Source organism: Moschus berezovskii, chromosome 18 (genome assembly GCF_049115385.1).
Source record: "Moschus berezovskii isolate FMDL1 chromosome 18, NW_MosBer_1.0, whole genome shotgun sequence".
Lineage (NCBI taxonomy): Eukaryota > Metazoa > Chordata > Mammalia > Artiodactyla > Moschidae > Moschus > Moschus berezovskii.
This window is the reverse complement of record NC_142477.1, coordinates 71335245-71345243: the sequence shown is the minus strand read 5'-3', so window position 1 is coordinate 71345243 and position 9999 is coordinate 71335245. Positions and strand designations below refer to the sequence as shown.

The following is a 9999-nucleotide window of genomic DNA, read 5'->3' as shown; positions in this document are numbered from 1 at the left end:
AGACACGACCCCCACGCACACACCATAGACAGAAGTGGGGAGGCAATGAGATGCAACAGTGTTTATGGCATATTTAAGGTTCCCAGTCATGTGAGTCCGGGTTTCACTTTTACACCTGGAATACATTGGACACTGATATTTTTTTATGCTGAGTTTCAAGGCATTTCGTTCCCCTATAGTGAGCCAATCAACCCAGAACCACCATTAAAAAGTCACTCTTGCTCTCGCGCAATGACGGCCAGCGTGGAGCCACGGGGGCGGCGCCCCGGGGTCGGAGTGGGCGTCGTGGTGACCAGCGGCAGGCATCCTCGCTGCGCCCTCCTGGGGAGGAGGAAAGGGTCGTTCGGAGCCGGCAGTTTCCAGCTTCCCGGGGGCCACTTGGAGTTCGGTGAAAGCTGGGAAGAATGTGCTCAAAGGGAAACCTGGGAAGAAGCAGCTCTTCACCTGAAAAACGTTCGCTTTGCCTCGGTTGTGAATTCTTTCATTGAAAAAGAGAATTACCATTATGTCACTATTTTAATGAAAGGAGAGGTGGACCTGACTCATGATTCAGAACCAAAGAATGTAGAGTCTGAAAAGAATGAAAGTTGGGAGTGGGTTCCTTGGGAAGAATTTCCTCCCCTGGACCAGCTTTTCTGGGCCCTACGTTGTTTAAAAGAACAAGGCTATGATCCTTTTAAAGAAGATTTGGATCATCTGGTAGGGTATAAAGGAAGTCACCTAGAGGTGAACAGGGAGATTCACTGAGTTGTTCTTTTTAATGGATTGGCCAAAAAGTTCACTTAGGTTTTTTTTGTACAATGACTATAGTTGTGCTTAGTTGTCTCTAACTTCATTTAAAACAATTTTGTGAGATTGTACTGTGACACCTATCACAGCAATGTGCATTTTTTAAAAGAAACATCAAAATCGGTGAATTTGGGGGTAGTAGCCATTTTAATATTGAAGATGGAAGAAAAAAAGCAACAATTTCGGCATATTATGTTTGATTATTTCAAGAAAGGTAAAAATGCAACAGATACAAAAAAAAAAGATTTGTGCAGAGTATGGAGAAGGTGCTGTGACTGAGCGAACATGTCAAAAGTGGTTTGCAAAGTTTCGTGCTGGAGATTTCTCTCTGTATGATGCTCCACGGTCAGGTAGACCAGTTGAAGTGGATAGCAGTCAAATCGAGACATTAATTGAGAGCAATCAACATTATACCACACGAGAGATAGCCGACATACTCAAAATATCCAAATCGAGCATTGAAAACCATTTGCACCAGCTTGGTTATGTTAATCGCTTTGATGTTTGGGTTCCACTTAAGTTAAGCCAGAAAAACCTTCTTGATCGTATTTCCACATGTGATTCTCTACTAAAACGTAATGAAAGTGTTCCGTTTTTAAAACAAATTGTGACAGGCAATGAGAAATGGATACTGTTCAATAATGTGGAACGGAAGAGATCTTGGGACAAGCGAAATGAACCGCCGCCATCCATGCCAAAGGCCGGTCTTCATCCAAAGAGGGTGATATTGTGTATATGGTGGGATTGGATGGGAGTCCTCTATTATGAGCTCCTTCCAGAAAACCAATCAATCAATTCTAAGAAGTACTGCTCCCAGTTAGACCAATTGAAAGCAGCACTCAATGAAAAGCGTCCAGAATCAGTCGACAGAAAATGCATAATCTTTCATCAGGATAATGCAAGACCACATGTTTCTATGATGACCAGACAAAAATTGGTACAGCTTGGCTGGGAAGTTCTGATTCCTCCACCATATTCCCCAGACATTGCACCTTCAGATTTCCATTTATTTCGGTCTTTACAAAATTCTCTCAATGGAAAAAATTTCAGTTCCCTGGAAGACTGCAAAAGGCACCTGGAACAGTTCTTTGCTCAAAAAGACAAAAAGTTTTGGGAAGATGGAATTATGAAGTTGCCTGAAAAATGGCAGAAGGTAGTGGAACAAAATGGTGAATATGTTGTTCAGTTCAGTTCTTGGTGAAAGTGTAAAATGTGTTTTTTATTTTTGCTTAAAAATCAAAAGAACTTTTGGGCCAACCCAATACATAAAAGGCAAAATAAGGTCCTGTTAAAGAATGAAAAATATCTACATTTCAAAACAACTCCATTTTACCTGAAAAGTCCCACGTGATGGCCAGTTTATTTGTAGTCTCTTAATATACCCAACACCTTTTCATTCAGTACTTGTGAAAAATTTTCAGATTGTGTCATGAATTGTTTCAGATTCAGAAAATGTGATAGTTGCTGATGTTATAAATGGTAATTCCGTTTTCTGTATTTCTCGGGTATTGATGTGTCATCACCAGTGTGTGTGAAGGAGTGCAGTAGAATTTGTCTTAGTGTTTCAGTTCTAGTAGAGATCCTACTCCAAGCGCTAACACAGAATTTATCACATTTGTTGGTTTTCCTTTCCTGTTTTGTCGTTGTTAATATATTTTGACAGTTCCTACAACTAGTGCAGGCAGGACAGGTCATTAGGGTGTATTTCTGATTGGGAATGTAAACCTAAGGAAGCCAGTTAAACCATCCAGGATCTGTATCCCATTGTTAACAGGCCTTACCGTTTTGGATCTCAGTTGATCTCTCTTGAGATTCAAGTTCTTGTATGTGAAATGTGATTAGACTAGGGCAGCGAGCAGTTCTCAGTATGGCCCGGAGAAGTCCTCAAGGCCCTTTCCTTGGGATCAGAGTCAGTTTTGTCACATTCTCATTCTTTGCTGAGTATACAGAAACTGCATGTTATAGGTTACTCTAGTAGAGTGACTGCAAAGCAGATACGAAAATCTAGCTCTCTCCTCGTAAGCTAGATGTGGGAGAAACTGACAAAAATGTAAAACAATGCCATGCTTCTTATTTTATTTTTTTAAAGAAAAACATCTGTAGTTTTTATTAAAATTATATTAACATATAACAGTTTTGTGTTATGGGTTTTTGTTATTTGTAAATAAATAAAAGAATTCTTAAAATGTAAAAAAAAAAAGTCACTCTTTCCATTACACTGTCCCTATTATCATAAATCAGGTAACTCTCTGTGTGTATTTCCTTCTAAATTCTCAATTCTGTTCTGTTAGTGGGGTTTTCTTTCTATGGATCAATTTCCTACTGTGTTAATTTATAACAAAAATTCTCCATCAATGATGATGTAAATTCTCCAGGTTTGTTCTTCTGGCTTGGACATGCTAAACCCTTTGACTTCCCATATGATTTTACAGCCATCTTGATAATTTCCACAACTTCTGCTGGGATTAAAAAAAAAAAATTATTGGAGTATTCTACTGGGATTTTAATTAAGATTAAATCCATGAATCAATCTGGGGAGAACTGATAGCTTTACAATATTGAAATTTTTAATCCACAAATCTGATATGTCCTCTATTTAGGTCTTTAAATGTATCCCCTTTAATTTTCTTCAATAATATTTTGTAGTTTGCAGTCTAACTTGTACTAGATTTATTCCTAGGTATTTGGTCTTTTATGCATTTTTGGTAAATCATATTTAAAATTCTTTTGTTTTCAATTTCTTTTTTTAAATAAAGGAATACAATGGGTCACTGACCTATGTCCAGTGATCATCTTAAATCCAAATTTATTTTTTAAAGTGTTTAGATTTTTGACACAATCATATTGTATACAATACATGATAGTTTTGTATTTCTTGAGTTCCAATTCCTATGACTTTCATGTCTTCTAATTACACTGGTTCAATTGTAATTCTTAATAGAGATTACAGTGGTTTCCCCCTCTGATCTTTCATGTGATAAATTGCACTGGTTGCATTCCTAAAGATAAGCCACTTTTACTTGCAAAAGCTGGCTTAAAATTCAACATTCAAAAAACCAAGATCGTGGCATCATGTCCCATGACTTCATGACAAATAGAAGGGGGAAAAGTGGAAGCAATGACAGATTTTATTTTCTTGGGCTCCAGAATCACTGCACATGGTGGCTGCAGCCTACAGGCATGGTCACCCTCCCAACGGACTCTGTGCCCAGTGTCTATAGAAGTGGCATACCGATGGGAAACCAGACCCCCAGGATGAAAGAGCCTCAGGACTTGCACTTGGACTCTCCGTCACTAAAAGAATATGGTAATTATCTCTGTAACAGAACAAGGTGGTAAATTCCATTATGTTTATCGGGATGTGACCACAGGCCTATTGATAAATGTCCACTGTTTATCTAGTCTTGTGACATGTGAATCAGGGTTAACTTTTGTTAGGTAGGTAGAATAGGAAAAAGGGGTCCAAAATGGCGGTGGCCAAAAGACAAGGAAGGGAAAAGCCCGTGAAAATAGAACAAAGGAAGGTCTGAGGACCGGAGTGAGGACCTCAGGTAAATTAAACAACACTCCTGGCTGGCCCAGTTTACATAGGGCAGGCCCAGGCAGAAAAAAGCATATAAAAAGAGGAGCCAAAGCTATCTCTCTCTCTCCCTCCTGTGCACTGGGCCGCTCTTCTCTTCGTGTCTTTGGACCGACGTGCCCTCACGCCTCGAAGATGGATTTTCCTGCTATCTTCTAAATGAAATAGAGCTGTAACACTAAGCTGTAACACTGATTTGTCTGAGAGCTATAACACGGTCCATTCGAGACCTGAGAGCTATAACACTGTCTGTCCAAGACCCGAGAGCTGTGACATGCTGATGGGGCTTTAATGTCCGTCGCTCCAAATTTTTGTTGTGACGAGACAAAGAACCAAGGAACATACACACGCGTGACACTTTGATCGTATCTCTCTTTTACCTTGTCCAGACTAGTTTCAAGGAATTTGGGGAGGTGGGTTTGGGCACGTACACTTAGGGTATATAAGATTTTCACAAAAACTGGTGGGGCTCCTTGGCTAAGAGGAGACTCTGCCTTGGGCCCGCCGGTGTAATAAACTGCGCTCCACTATCTGCATTGTCCTTCTGAGTGAGTTTGTCTCCCAGAACGCGTGGCTACCACATTTGGTGCATTGGCCAGGGAACTCCTCACTTTGAGGAGACAAGTCCCATTTGGGACTATTCCGAGGCCTTGTGGCTTGAATCTTCTAGAGGGGGGAAGCAGCCTCGCCCTTCTGGAAGGATTCTGCTTCTCAACGCCCTGAGCTTTCACGTTAGCAGGTAGTGGGCAGCAGCAGGGAAACAGCGCTCAGGTGAGGAGGAGCCCACCCGGCAGGGCAGGGTGGAAGAGGGCCTGATCACCCCCCTGGGAGGGACTAGAAGGAGCAGGGACCCACAGGGGCCTGGAACAGGCAGGCGGAGATTGCTTGGTACACATGTCGACGAGCATGCTAGGGCTTAGGAAGGGAATTTGCAAAGGTCATTGAGGAGATGTGTCCACGCCGTCTCAGGGAAAATTATTACCAGCAATTGCCAGGGGATTTTTAGGATAAGAAACTGGTCCTTGTATGTTCATATTCTGCCCTCCCCCAGGAGGTGTCCCGTCTGCTGTGAATTTCTTGACCCCCTTGGAACTGTCAGGCTAGAAGGAGGGGGATACATAAGTGAGTATGAATTGGCTTTTCCGGAGACGGCCTGGGACATGGGATATTTAACCCATCTATGTTTTCATCCGCACCTGATCAAGCCCACCAAGGCAGAATGGACTTTAAGGGAGAAACAGTCTTGGACCACGTGGTGTTCTGGCTCAGCCTTGCTGACCGGCTGGTGAAGACACACTGATCCCCCTTCTCCCTCTGGGATCTGGCAGGATTTGGATGAGGATGCCCTGCCCCTCCCGCATACTGGACAATGACGCGCCTGCCTCCCAGTGCTCCACCAGGACCAGAGGCCTCCTTAATGCCCGATCCAGGGCCAGGTGAAGTCCTGCAGCAGCCGCTGCTCTTCCACCAGCTCTCCCCAAGGTCGTAGAGCCACCACTTTGGCGGGGTCTGATCCCAGTGGCAGAAGCCTCTGGCCAACACTTCCAGGATCTGGCTGCAGCCGAACCGTCCAAGCTATACCCGCCTCTCCCAGTGAGTACTAACAGGAAGGGGAAGGAGACGTTAGAATTAAGCAGAGACTGCGCTCTGCCAGAGAGCCAGAGGGAACAAAAGAGAACAGACAAGAGATTTGCAATGCTAGCTGCTGCTCTGGGAAAGTCTATCTCGGGCTCTCCGGAAACCCTCATCTGCCCCAGGGACAGGACAGTCCTTCAACTGGTCCCAACAGAGGCCCTGGGCCCCGTTATAGCCAAACCAGTGTGCCTGGTGCCAAGGTTTTGGCCACTGGAAGAATGAGTGCCTTAAGGCAAGGAAGGAAGAGGAAGCTCCTGCAGTTGTGGGGCTTGCTGACTTGGAAATGAAATAGGGCTGCCGGGGCTCAGAGATAGCAGGTCCCCAAGAGCCCATGGTAACCTTAAAAGTGGGGAACCAAAACACTGACTTCACGGTGGACACAGGAGCAGAACTGTCAATAGTAACAAACCCTGTGGCACCACTGTCCAAAAAGACTGCGCTGTAACTGGGGTATCGGGAGAAGAGACGATTAAATCTTTCTGCCAACCCAGAAAATGTCAGATGAGGGGCACCAAGTGACTCATGAATTCCTCTACATTCTTGAGTGCCTAGTACCCCTGTTGGGAAGAGACTTGCTCCCCAAACTAGGAGCACAAGTGACTTTCTCCCCTGAGGAGAGGCCCACCTTCCGGATGGCTCTCTCTCTCAATACCACCCCAAGATGAGTGCAGGTTGCATGAGCCTCCGAAGGAAGAGCATGAGAGAGAGCTAACTCAGTTATTCCCTGAGGTCTGGGTGGAAGACAACCCTCACCCCCCAGGCTGGGTAAACATCAAGCCCCAGTGATAAAAGAACTCAAACCAGGCACCATCCCAGTTAGAAAGCGCCAGTACCCGCTACCGATAGAGGCCTGGACTGGCATACTGCCCCACATCAATAGATTGAAACAAGCGGGCATTCTAGTAGAGTGCCAGTCAGCTTGGAATACGCTGATCCTGACAGTCAAAAAGGAAGGAGGATAGGACTATAGGCCTGTACAAGATCTCAAGCTAGTCAACTAGGCTACTGTAACTTTACACCCCACTGTTCCAAGCCCCTATACCTTACTTAGCCTCCTCCCGCCAAGGACTAAAGTTTTATACTTGCCCAGATCTCAAGGATGCCTTCTTCTGCATACACCTCACCCCAGCGTCACAGCCCATCTTTGCCTTTGAATGGGAAGATCCAGCTGGGGGCACCAAACAACAGCTCACCTGGACTCCCCCACAAGGGTTTAAGAATTCCCCAACCGTCTTTGGAGAAGCCTTGGCTTCTGACCTGGACTCATTCCATCCGAAAGAGTATGAATGTTGGCTCCTACAATATGGGGATGACCTGCTGCTGGCTGCTGAGAGCAAGGAAAAATGCTGGGAAGGGACAAAAGCGCTGTTCCAGCTGCTGATGGAAGCAGGTTACCGGATATCGAAGAAGAAGGTACAGATCTACAAAGAGGAGGTTAATGCTGCCACTCGGGTATTCAGACACAAACCTCCAGGTATTCAGCTTAAAGGCACGCTGCCCCTTAAACACCTGGGAGTGGACTTCACTGAAATGAAACCTCACTGACACTGCCGTTACTTGCTGTTCATGGTATGTATGTTCTCGGGATGGGTAGAAGCTTTTCTACCTGGACTGAAAGAGTGTCAGAAGTAGCCTGGTGCCTGCTTAGGGAAATAGTTCCCAGATTTGGATTTCCTACCAGTATTGGATCAGACAATGGCCCGGCTTTTGTAGCTGATTTAGTACAACAAGTAAGCAAAACTTTAAACATCAAATGGAAACTGCACACTACATATAGGCCCAGAGTTCTGAGATGGTGGAATGAACCAACCGGACACTTAAAGTCTCTCCAAGTGGATCATAGAGACTGATTGCTCCTGGGCGGACTTGCTTCCGATGGCTCTGCTCAGACTCAGGATGACCCCACAGTCCCAAGGCTATTCTCCATACGAAATCGTGTATGGGAGGCCCCCTCCCATAATAAAACAGGTGTCAAAAATTTGCCTCAGGTAAGGGGGGGATAGAATTTCGCAGCAGATGGAACTGGGTAAGGTAATAAATTGGTAACTAGTTTGTACAAGAAAGGGGGCTATTCCCCCTTGGGGAACAGATTCATGAGTTTACGCTTGGTGACCAAGTATGGGTCAAAGATTGGAAACTTGATTTACTAGCCCCTCGGTGGAAGGGCCCTTATACTGTTATTGTAACAACCCCTACTGCAGTTAAAGTTGCAGGTATTGCCACTTGGATCCATCATACGAGGGTGAAGAGAGCATGCCACGCAGATCCAGAAAACGCTGAGTGCACCACACAGAGGGACCGTGCTGACCCTCGAGATACTAAGACCATCCTTAAGAAGAAAGAAAAGAAGGTCCCGGACGAGCCCCTTGAGGATGAAGCCGCATAATCAACTCCCGCTGCTTGGTCTCATCAACGTGCACATTCCTTCGTGGACTTCACAGTACCTCCAACTGTTGGGTATGTGGGGCTATGGCTCTGTTTGCGATGGATGGACTTCCCTGGTGGCTGTCACCTCTCCGCCAAGGAGATTTTAAACCACTCTGCTCTTTCTGGGACACAGTCATGATCTCTCCCTGCTTCTGGGTGTAAGCTTGACCTACAGTCAATAGACTCGGGTCATAGGATGACATTTGATATAAATGTAACAAAAAGCCTAACTTACAACAAGCCCTGGTAAATCTACCTTATTTACATGCTAGGTGGACAAGGTCTGTGTTTCAATGGTATGAGTATATTGCTGCCTTATTTGTACCCTCTATAGCGACAACATATATTATGATTAAAGTATAGGCCTTGACTAATTTCACAAAACAGACCCTCCTAGTTAGAACAAAAGCCATCCAAGCCTTAAATCAAGAGCAAATCCAAATGAGAAAAGCGGTAATTCAAAATAGAATGGCTTTGGACATACTCACAGCTGCTCAAGGAGGGACCTGTACTATAATTAAGGTTGAATGTTGTGTATGCATTCCTGACTTATCTGGCAATGTATCAACTGCTTTAGATGACATGAAAAACAAGTTAAAAACAATGTCAAATGAAAACATTCCTTTTTGGACTTTGGTCCTATCTTGGGTGAAGGGCGATTGGTGGAAAACTATTTATATATATATATATTTATAAATATATATATATATATATATATTTACCACTGTTATAGTTGCTTTGATAGTTCTGCTTGTGGACCCTGAATTTTACAATGTTTATAATTTTACAAATTATAAACTTTGTAACCCGAAGGTTGGTGTCATTCTCCCAAATTGGCGGTCGGAGAGCCAGGGTGCAATATATCCCTATGAGTGATGCTCATAATATGAGTTAAGACATCATCAAGAAGGGGGAATGAAGGAGGAAACAGACAGAGCTGGGCTCCATCTTAGGCCAGGCTGTGAATGTTAGGCTACACGCATGGCCACCCTCCCAATGGACTCTGAACTTTGTGCCCGGTGTCTACAGAAGTGGCATACCAATGGGAAACCAGACCCCCAGGATAAAAGAGCCTCAGGACTTGTACTTGGACTCTTCGTTGCCTAAAAGAATATGCTAATTATCTCTGTAACAGAACAAGGTGGTAAATTCCATTATGTTTATCGGGATGTGACCACAGGTCTATTGATAAATGTCCACTGTTTATCTAGTCTTGTGACATGTGAATCAGGGTTAACTTTGATCGTATCTCTCTTTTACCTTGTCCAGACTAGTTTCAAGGAATTTGGGGAGGTGGGTTTGAGCACATACACTTAGGGTATATAAGGTTTTCACAAAAACTGGGGGGGTCCTTGGCTAAGAGGAGACTCTGCCTTGGGCCTGTCGGTGTAATAAACTGCACTCCACTATCTGCATTGTCCTTCTGAGTGAGTTTGTTTCCTGGAACGCGTGGCTATAACACCATGAAATTAAAAGATGCTTGCTTCTTGGAAGAAAAGCTCTGATAAACCTAGACAGCATATTAAAAAGCAGAGACACCACTTTGTGGTGAGCAGAGTGAGATGGGA

At 44.2% G+C, this 9999-nt stretch overlaps 1 pseudogene; it reads left to right on the top strand.

Moving 5' to 3' along the window:
• Window positions 1–228: 228 nt before the first annotated feature.
• On the top strand, window positions 229–747 carry LOC129553027 (nucleotide triphosphate diphosphatase NUDT15 pseudogene; annotated as a pseudogene).
• The last annotated feature ends 9252 nt before the right edge of the window (window positions 748–9999 follow it).